We start from the raw sequence: 10,558 nt of genomic DNA on the forward strand, positions 1-10,558 counted from the left end.
ATCGTTTTGGAAATAAATGCATATAAATATTGTTCCTAACCAAATATTTTACGAAGATCTGCTTCACCCACATGTGCCGCTATCCCAGATGCTCAAAATATATATCAGAAGATGCTAAACATTTGACTTCAATAATAACTTCAGGTCCACACTCAAATAGCCAAAACAAATTCCCTGTTCAGGGAAAGGTTCACTTCGTAAAGCAAGGAAGGAGGAGCTACAGTGTTTACCCATTGGAGGAACTGTCCATTTGTTGTATGGGAAGATTTTTCAAAAGCACAAAGAGCAGGTATGCTCCCAACTCCCACTGACTTTCACGTCTAATTCCCATGTGTGTCTCCCTAGATCTACTTTGGATGTCAAACATTTCTTTTGAGTAAATTTTTTTTTGAAGACTGTCTATTTTTCTTGATTCGTTACTAAAACTCGAGTATTTCAGGTGATCTGAGGAAAATAAACACTTCCCCCCAAAAAAGAAAAATGTAGACTTTTTTTTTTTTTATCCATGGTTCAAATTCAGATCTGGCAACAGTCCTACAATCAGTGTTTCAGCTGCAGTCAGGTTAAAATCCCCTCTATATAACTGTGGCACACATTAACTTATTAATTGCACAGCACTTATCAGAGATCACATTGAGCCTCATTATTCCAAGCTACATGAAACAATGGCTGATACACAGCGGTAATGGTATCATGCTATTCAGAGATAACATCCCCAATAATAATCAGCATGTAACCACCGTACTAAGCTACAAGGATGAACGGTGGGCCCTTGAAATCTTAGACATCAGGCACTAATGAGGGATAGTTGACAGAAAAAAAACTTCTGTTGTTTGAAGAGATCAGTGAATCTTTGGATTTTTCCCCCTCCTACAAACTATTCTATTCTCTCAGTTCAGCTCAGTTTATTTACAATAATTTCTCATCCCCACAACATAATGTGTTTGTTTTTAGTCTGACATTTTAACTACAGTGTGTCCTAGATTAGATCAGTTGGAGCTGGCGTTCACATCTGACGTACAGAAAACAACAGCTTTTCTCCTAGGCATGCACACACATGCATCTTTTACCTGAACAGCTGAAGCCAAGTTGAGGGAAGTCATTACAACAAATTAGTTCATCCAAGAAGTAGCCTCAAACCACAGGTTAATTTGAACTGTTCAAATATAATTACTTTAAAAAGGAAAGGATTAATTCCTTTTCTCATGTTTGCTGGTCTACTGCACCATTGTTGGAGAGACTGTCAATAAACAGATCACATCTAACACTGTGCCTTTCTGCTGAACAGATCTCCTAAGAATATCTCCTTGCATAATGCTTTGCTTCAGTTCTCTGTGGCATAGATACAGAAGTCTCTCTCCTCAAATGCTGGCTCCTTCCCAGTCACATTGTAACCTAAAAATGGGTGGAAGAACTAACATGCAGAACTTTTCCTATGAGTTTCTCTTCCAAGTGGCAACTCCAAGTAAACAAAGTATGAGTTCTGAAACATCTGCCTAAATCTTCAAAGGTGGCTAATGGCGTTGGGTGCCCAAATTGACAAGTTATTGGGAACTGATTTTCAGAAAGTGCTGGTAATAACGGCCAAATGAAGCATGAAACACCGGACAGGTCTTTCACCAAGAATGGTGGGTTGGAAAGAGTCTGGGAAATGGAGATGCAGCTGGGAGGATGGAAGGGAGATTGATGGGATCAAGCGAGGGGTGTTGGTCCTGGTTCAGAAGAGTTGGTTGTTAACACTCAGCAGTGAGCCACTGGAAATAAATGTTTAGACTCAAAGACTCCTTTGTGTATGCTGAAGGCTAAAGAACAAAAATGGAAATCTCCAGCACAGAGCAGCTGAGGCTAAAGAGAGGGGCACCTAGTCTATGGATATATTTTATTATGAATTTTACTACCAGTGCACCTATTAGACACATTTTAGCAGGTCTTTGCAGTTTATCTGCAAGTATAAACTCTCAGTTACAAAAAATTTTTGAGTAAACGTTTATTTCATCCCAATTAAAGCACTCACTATTACCAGAGCTCACATATTAGGTTGAGCCAAATTCTGCTCCCAAATGCACGAGCAAAGCATCCGTTTGAGCTGTGGAATGGCTGTAAACTTGAGGGCAGATTTTAGCCCTTCTAGGCCCCAATCCTTTGGAAGTGGATCTGTGTCCACAAAAACCCCAGTGAAGTCAGGGGCAAGAGTAGTGTAGCTCTTAGCACAGGATCAGGACAATAATTTGTTAAATGTAGAAGCACAGAGGACAGCGCTCATAGGGATTTTCTATCATTAAAAATTCCTTGGCATCATGGAAACTTCTTTTCCAGCTATTTTAACACTGGTGAACAAGCACATTGGCCCACAGAAAACTTAACAGCCATTTGTCCTGGCTCTTCAAACATAGCAGTGCCTGAAACCAGTGGAAAATCACCACTGAAGCCACAGGAATTGCTAAGAGCTTCTAGCCGAGGCGCCAACACAGAGTTGCTGAAATGAAAAGCAGTGTTCACAAATAGATCACTGTCTCATGACTGGAGCATGATTTGTGCTTTGATGTGTGAGGTGAGCCAGGGGCCTGAGAGAAAGCAAGCCACTCAACTGGCTAAATTATATATGCATGTAACAATAGATGATGATGATGATAATAAATAATAAAATAATAATAATAATAATAATATATCATATGACTGGGGGAAGAAAAAAAGAAGAAGAAAGCAGAGGGGGAGAAGAGGGGAAAGGAGTATGAACTGAATCTCCAAACAACCCTGTTACATATAATAGTTTGCCTTACTCTTCAAAAAAGGAGAGTAGGGACTGAGTGATGAAATGTCTTCACAAGAAAAACCCATCCAACAAATAGGTTGGATACCAACAGTCTGATACCGTTATCATATGGCATAGCACTTACTGCATGTGCCATTGATTCAATTACTTGAGCACCAAATAGCTAGAGTGAGTGACGATATCAGAATCGGGCCCTCGAGAGTTAGAATTACTAAACTTCTGTGACACCCCAAATCAATCCACATGTGTCTGTTCTTTTGTGTTCTCTGACATCAGCAAAGCTAAATGGAATATTGACTTCAGAGACCCTTTCCCCCACAGCTTGTCCACCTGGGTTTCACACCTTGCCAGGTATGAAACTAAGGAAGTAAGGAGCTAAACAGCAAATGTTCATGTGTCACTATGTCCCAACATTTTTACATTGTTCACATCAGTTTTGTTCAAGCCACGCATGGGCTGGTTTCGGAGATAGGGTTTTTCAAGGCAAGCATCAATCATTTTTTAATTGAGTCAGTTTTATTTATTGACTCTGCACTTCACATTTTCTTGGACACACACATAGGACTGTGGAAACAGAAATGATAAGAAAATGCAGCCTTTGATGGAATGGCTAACATTCCATATATTCATAATAAGTACCCCTGCATTTTCTTTAGGAAGAGTCAGTAGCCCAAGAGTAATCAAAGCAAATAACCCACAACCTTTAGCCCCCGTGACAGTGGTCCTTCCTTATGTCTCAATCTGCAAGCTAGAAATTATAAGTTCCTGAACCTGCTATACAGGATAACTAACATTAGTTATGAAAAGCAAAACACATTTGAATATGAACTGATATTCTCAAACTAAATAGCTCTGATTTTGATAGCTAGTAAACATATTTATAATCATTCAGATGCTAAAATATGTGCCTCTCACCCTTAGATGAATAAACATGAAATCTGTGCCTATTGATAAGTACTTATACATTCATATCTTTAGTTGGAATACTGACAAATAGTTGTTGTTTTTTTAAAAACAGACAAGAACTCCTTCAATGAATCTATGCTATTGTTATAGTAACACTGGCTCTGAAGAGTGCCTAGCACATGAAACTGTCGCACGTTTCCGCTGGTATTCTTATAAAAGTCATTCCCACGCGAAAAGCTAAAACCTTCTCTTGTACAGTCAAACATTTGCTATTCACATTAATAAACACACAAATAACCATTTTTAAATAAAGTAAAACACTACCATGCATTCTCAAGTCAGGATCTTGAGTGAGCTCTGGTCATATTGAGTGGTTTAATTCTGATTCAATAAAACAAGTTTACTCAAAATATTATTGGTAATTGCGAGTTAATGCTTAAAAGTAAACTGCAAAGAACTGCTAAAATGTTTTTATTAGGTTGTGCTGATGTTAAGAGTCCTAATAATATATATCCATAGACTAAATGTTCTTTCCTTTTGGATCAGCCCCCGCTGCTCTGAGTTGGATATTTCTCCTTTTGTTTGTCAGCTTTCAGCATATGATGGCCCTATGCTCCCATCAGTTAAAGGGCCCCAAGAGGAATAAATGGAGAAGAAATTAGGGCATACAGTGTCCTAAGCCTCTAAAAAGTTGGGAGAAGAGAGTACTTGGGCATCACCCTGGTTTTTTTCCCCAACTTTATGAGTGCCTTTACTTAAAATACCCAGGGTTCCCAGGTTTGAGATGAAAGGAACTGTCACTTCCTAAGCCATACTGGAAATCCACACTGGTGTCAAGACTTAAAACATCAGTGTCTACCAATTCTCCTTGCCATAGTATCTGAGCACCTCACAATCTGTAATGTATTTATAGTCACAAGACTAGATGCTACTGTAAGATAAACAACAACAACAACAAAAGCATGGAGAGGAGAAGAAGAGGAAGGGTATCTGGCTTACTATCAGTACAATAATGGTATGCTAAAACTCTAATTATGATGTTTAAAGTGTACACACACACACACACACCCCTTGATTACACTTGGCATTTTCAATACAGAGAACTCTCGGTTTCTAGCCACGTGGGAAATAATCATTGCAAGGTAAAAAGAACAGTACATAACAGACGTAATCACCATCTCAACACTGAGTTGGTAGGAATATGATGGATGGATACCTTGTTGGAAGTGATAGTCACAAATGCATCCTCCCCCCCTCCCCGCCCTTCATTTCATTATTTAATTATGCAGCAGTCTGAATACCGAGCAATAAAACTGCATTTTCATCCATAGCTCATTTCCATTTAGAGCCTGTCACGTTAAGAGTGAAATAAATTGCTCTAATTGCTCCAAAACTTCATCAAATTCACATTTATTCCTTATTTTATTCAATATTTATTAAAACTCCATGTCATGACTTGCTGGGCTGGTAAAAGCCGTCCAGTCCCTGCAAAAAATTATGCTCCAATATCCAATGTGTCGTGATTTTTTTTTTTGCTTCCCCTCTCCTGAATTTGAATAGTGTGTAAAGTTTTGAATTCATGTGCCTAGTAATCATGAAATTTGAAGAAATTAGAACAATTTTGCAATATAGCATTATTTTCCCATAAGCTACGTCTCTGATTCTAGAGTGCCCCTCTCTCTTGTTTAAAGACAGAGACAGCTTGAGGGCCAAATTTAACTGTGGTGTAACCCTTCGCCAATGGAATTAGATTTAATGGGCTGATGCCAAGAATGCATTTTGCACTCCATGAACCCGGTGGCATAACTGGGCACAACCCAGTGCCGGTCCCCAACATTTTGGTACCTGAGGTGGGGAGCTCAAATGATGTCCCATGTCCCCTCACTTGGGCCAAAACTTTGCAAGGTCTCAATTCTGCCTTCTTCCTGTGCTACTCCTCTCATGCTCTGCTACCTACCCCAATAAAGGAGAACTAACAACTTAAAATGCCTTGTTCAAAATTTTTTGGTAACACAACTTTCAAACACCTGAACAGCAAATGTAACTTTTCTTGTCTGCGTAGTAAACACTGGCATTTTTATCTGTTTGAATAATCAAAGTGGTGCTTTCCGTGCCTTCTTGGTTACAAAGATTTGAACTGCTTCCTGCTGAAGGTCCACAGTCTGGGCCAGTTCACGCTCTACTGAGATGGTTGCGAGGCCGACAAGCCTCTCCTGTGTCATTGTGGAGCGTAGATGTGTTTTTATTAACTTCAGCTTGAGAAGCTGTGTTCTCCACTGGCAACTGTTACAGGAAGTGTTTGAAGTATGCGCAGAGCAACAAAAGCATTTGGAAAGAGGGTGGTCATCTTCTTTGTGCACATATATTCCAGAACAGCCTTTGGAGTTGATCCTGCTGAAATGTATCTTGAAAGGGCTTTCAGTTCATCACCTAAATCACTCGCATCAATATCGCGCATGTCATCAGGTATCAACACTGTTTCTAGTGTCCTGCATTACTGGTGTAGGTCTTCTTCAGGTATAGTGAGGAGTTTTGGAATATCAGACAACATCCCAAATATACTGCTGTGTTCCTTGAGCTGCATGAAACATTCTTCGGCTGACTGTATCGCACAATCTAGCACCTGGTTAAAGAATTCAACTTTGAATTGTTGTTTGGGGTCTCTTATGGGATTATCCCGTGCCTCATAATCAAAATGTCTTCTTTTTCGGTGATTCCTGTATTCTTGAGTGGGTGGGAAAATAGCTTCAGTGTGAAGTTTCTCTGCCAACTTCTGTGCACTCTTCAGAATGTTTTGAAATCCCTCATCTGACCGGTAAGACTGTAGGTATGACTTTGCTTTGTCCAGTTGTTCCATTGCTCCAGATATATCAAGGTTAACACCTTGGAGTCTCTTCCATACAACATTTATTTCAAACAGTCTGTCATGCCGCAACACTAAGCCACATAGAAATTTGAAATTATGTATGTTTCTGGTGATTCCATTTCCCTCTGTCACTGTTCTCCCACGAACAGTTCCTGTCACAGCATTATCCTCCATAATGGCAACTATGGCATCATCTATCTTCCCAATTTGGTGTTTGATAGGCTTTATCGCCTCCACTCGACTTTCCCATCCTGTGGCACTCCGCGGTTTCAGTGTCAGAGAGGATGTTCCCAGATGTTGCTTCAAAATTTGCCATCGATGAGTTGATGCAGAGAATAATGCATAGATGCTTCGAATTACATTAAAAAAATCAGCAACCTCACGAGAAGCTGATGCTGCACCACTGACCCCCAAGTTCAATGAATGAGAATTGCATGGGACAAAAAAAGCTCAAGGATTTAACTCTCGGACCCGTGTCTGCACTCCTCTGTTCTTTCCTCTCATGTTGGCACCATTATCGTAGCCCTGACCTCTCGTGTCAGCTATCGCAATTCCCGTATCTTCCAGCTTTTTAAGAAGCACATTTGTCATACCAGCTCCTGTAGTATCATCAATGTCAATACATTCTAGAAAATGCTCTCTGACAGTCACCACTGCAGGGACATTTTCACTAGGTTCTGTTGTTGTTACAAAATGCACCATTAAAGTCATTTGTTCTGTACGGCTGATGTCAGGCGTGCAGTCCAGAATAACAGAGTAAAATCTTGCTGACGTCAGATCTGCCACAAACTTCTGTTTGACTTTTGTTGCCAGTAACTGTATGATCTCATTTTGAATTGTTTTTCCAAGGTAGTGGTGTGTGTACATTTCTTGGGTGGCGACTCTTCTTAGATGCTCCTGGAGTACAGCATCAAACACAGCCATCGGCTCCACAATTTTAAGGAAGTTTCCATTGTTTGGCACACACAGCTGATCTGAAGTGCCACGCAGTGCTAGGTTTTGGGTAGCAAGCATTCTCACAATGGCAATGCGCCTTTTCAGAACATTTTACCAGTAAAGAGACTCTGATGCAATCTTCTCTTGGTGCTGATCATCTATGGTGGCCTTTAACCTTAATCTCATATCAAGCGCTTTCTGCCTATGGAATGCTCTCTGGTGATTTGCTGCCTTCTCCTGGCATGCCAGATTTCTAGCCAGATTTTTCCAGTCCTTTGTTCCTGTCGAACCCAATGTAGCTGGAACATTAGACTGGAAGAGTTGGCAACAAAAACAGTATGCAGCATTCTGGGTTTTTGAGCACATAAGCCATGGCCTCTGCACTTTGTCACCATTGGGGATTTCACGCCAGTAATGTGTTGGATGGAAACGTCTATTTTCATTGTCTTTGGGAAACATGAAGTTTTTTTATGAGGAAGCCCTTTCAAGATACATTTCAGCAGTATGAAGAAGTCCCTCAAGCTACCGCTCAAGTGGGTCCACAGTTCTGGATCATCTCGACTTAAGGAAGTAAACTCAGCAGCAGCTGTTTCTTGCATCTCCACAACACTCTTCTCTGATCTACACTTTTCTTCAGGAATGTGCATGGTTACATCCATTTGAGATAGGTGAGAGGTTTTTTGCAGGAGTGGTGGGTGAAATTCTGTGGCCTGTGTTGTGCAGGAGGTCAGACTAGATGATCATAATGGTCCCTTCTGACCTAAATATCTATGAATCTATGATGCTGCAGTAACTGCCAGGTCACCTGCACTCTGACTAACTGGAAAATCAGGCATCTCCTCACCACTCACATCCTCACTGGTGCCAGAAGGCTCACCGTGAACATTTGTGTCTATGTATCTCAGGAGAGCGCCTTCCTGCTTAGACAGAAAAGCTTCCTTTGTTCTCTTTCTCTGCATGCTGCCCCAGAGGGGCGTTTTCTTCTTTCACTCATGACTGCTGTTCTGTGCCAGCTATAGTGGCTCCCAACACTCAATTGAAGGGGACAAATAAGCAGAGTGGTAGCAGGGCCTGAGTGAGGGAAGATATCAGCCTAACTGACTCCTACTACTTCAGTTGACGGCCTGTTCTCCTCAAGTGGGTTCAGGGAAGCAGCAGGAAACAGGAAGCTCCCTGAGAAGCGGGTGTTAATCAGTCCAGGCTCCTGGGAGTGCTAGAGTGGTACATAAGAGGCTCCTCCTCCTCTCTCTCCCTGCAGCTCCTGCTGCTTTCTGTTATTCCCTCTCACCTTTTCTCCTGCCTGCCTGTTATGTCTCTTGCACCCTCCTTCCCCCAGCACAGCACTCCCCCATCTCTGTGCATCTAGAGCAGAGAGAATACAGATGCACCAGCAGCAGACACAATTTTCTACACTCTGGCGCCCCCCCCCCCCCCCCCCAGTCTGGCATCTGAGGCGGCTGCCTCAGTTCGCCTCATGGTAAGGCCAGCTCTGGCACAACCCCAAAATGAAGCATTTATGTTAGTTGAGATCTGGCTCCATGTTTTCAACTTCTCAATGTTACTTGGTAATAAAGGACAGAGATGAGCTTATGCCAGAATATACTATCCTTAAAGAAAACATATGGACTCTTTGCTCCAACTCTGAAAACATGGCTAAAACTTTATTCTGACATTTAATGCTACATATATTTGGTATGTAGAGAAAAACATTTTGTTAAGAGAAACCAAGTGCCTGGGCCCACATCTGTGAATTGAATACTTTTACAGGTAAAAAAAGTGAGATAATCTTAATTCTGAATTTTTGGGGAAAACTAAGAAGAAATCCAAAAGTTTGACAGTATGATTTGACATTCAAATTTAAGGTAGCCATGAAAAACCTTCATAAAAATATGCTAGCATAGGCCTGCTGTTTCATTCTGTGTGTTCACTGCCTTACTCCTTAAAAGGCTTAGTGGTTATGTCGCTTTGAAGTTTCCTTCACTGTCACTGACAGGACACACAAAAGAATGTTACAGATTTCTGATCAGACAAATGGTCTATCAAAGGGAACCATTCTTCACACTTCAGTAAGCGCCCAATCCTGCAAAGTGCCAACGGCATACAGACCCTACAATTCCATGAGGCACTCAGTTGTCCCAGTGTCACTGAGACACAGGACTAGTATGCCTGTGTACACAACCCTTATGTGCCTAGATGATTAAATTTGAGCACTTCCAGAAAAAGCCCAGAAGTAAGCATGGTAGCAAGTCACCACACTTGGCATTGGAAACCTGCACGTATGAAAAAAACCTGTAAACCCCATATTCTAACTACAAGGGTACTTAAGTTCTGGTATAGGCTTCCAAGGGAGATTGTGGAATCCCCATCACTGGAGTTTTTAAGAACAGGTCAGACAAACACCTGTCAGGGATGGTCTAGTCCTGCCTCGGCGGAGGGAGCTAGACTTGATGACCTCTCAAAGGCCATTCCAACCCACATTTCTATGAGCCTGCGGTAATGTTTTCAATACTCTATATGCATGCAATGGAAGATGGTTACCTGGAAGTGGAGATAAGGTAGTCAAACATCCCTATCTGGAAATTCCCATACTACCATAAAGGCTTCTGTTTCTTGTAACTTCAATGCTAACTCCAAATTTGTTTGGTTGGATAATTTTAAGCTTATCATGGAAACTTGGGTGCAACCCTAAATATGGAGAGTGAACTCCAGACTCCTTTGACATTCATGGGCATTTTGCCATTGACTTCACTGGGGCCAGGATTTCACCTGGAGTGACCAACTGTCCCTCCAAAATAAGCTTTCTGACTCGCATGTCTAAATTTTATACATGTTTCTGTTAGCATGAAAGGATGTGTTTCATATACTATCCTTATAAAGTGCTTTTAGAAAGGTATGGTATTGATATTATGTAAGTGGTACCAATATAATGGCACTTAATTTCATAAATCTAGAGTAATTCAGAAATATGTTTACTGCTGAAATGTAAAATAGACAATATGTGGGTGGATCTCTATAGGTTTTTACAGGAATAAAAGAACTGTAAATATTTTTAACTTTTTGCTATCTCTGTTAGTGTA

Source organism: Eretmochelys imbricata, chromosome 11, assembly GCF_965152235.1.
Source record: "Eretmochelys imbricata isolate rEreImb1 chromosome 11, rEreImb1.hap1, whole genome shotgun sequence".
NCBI lineage: Eukaryota > Metazoa > Chordata > Testudines > Cheloniidae > Eretmochelys > Eretmochelys imbricata.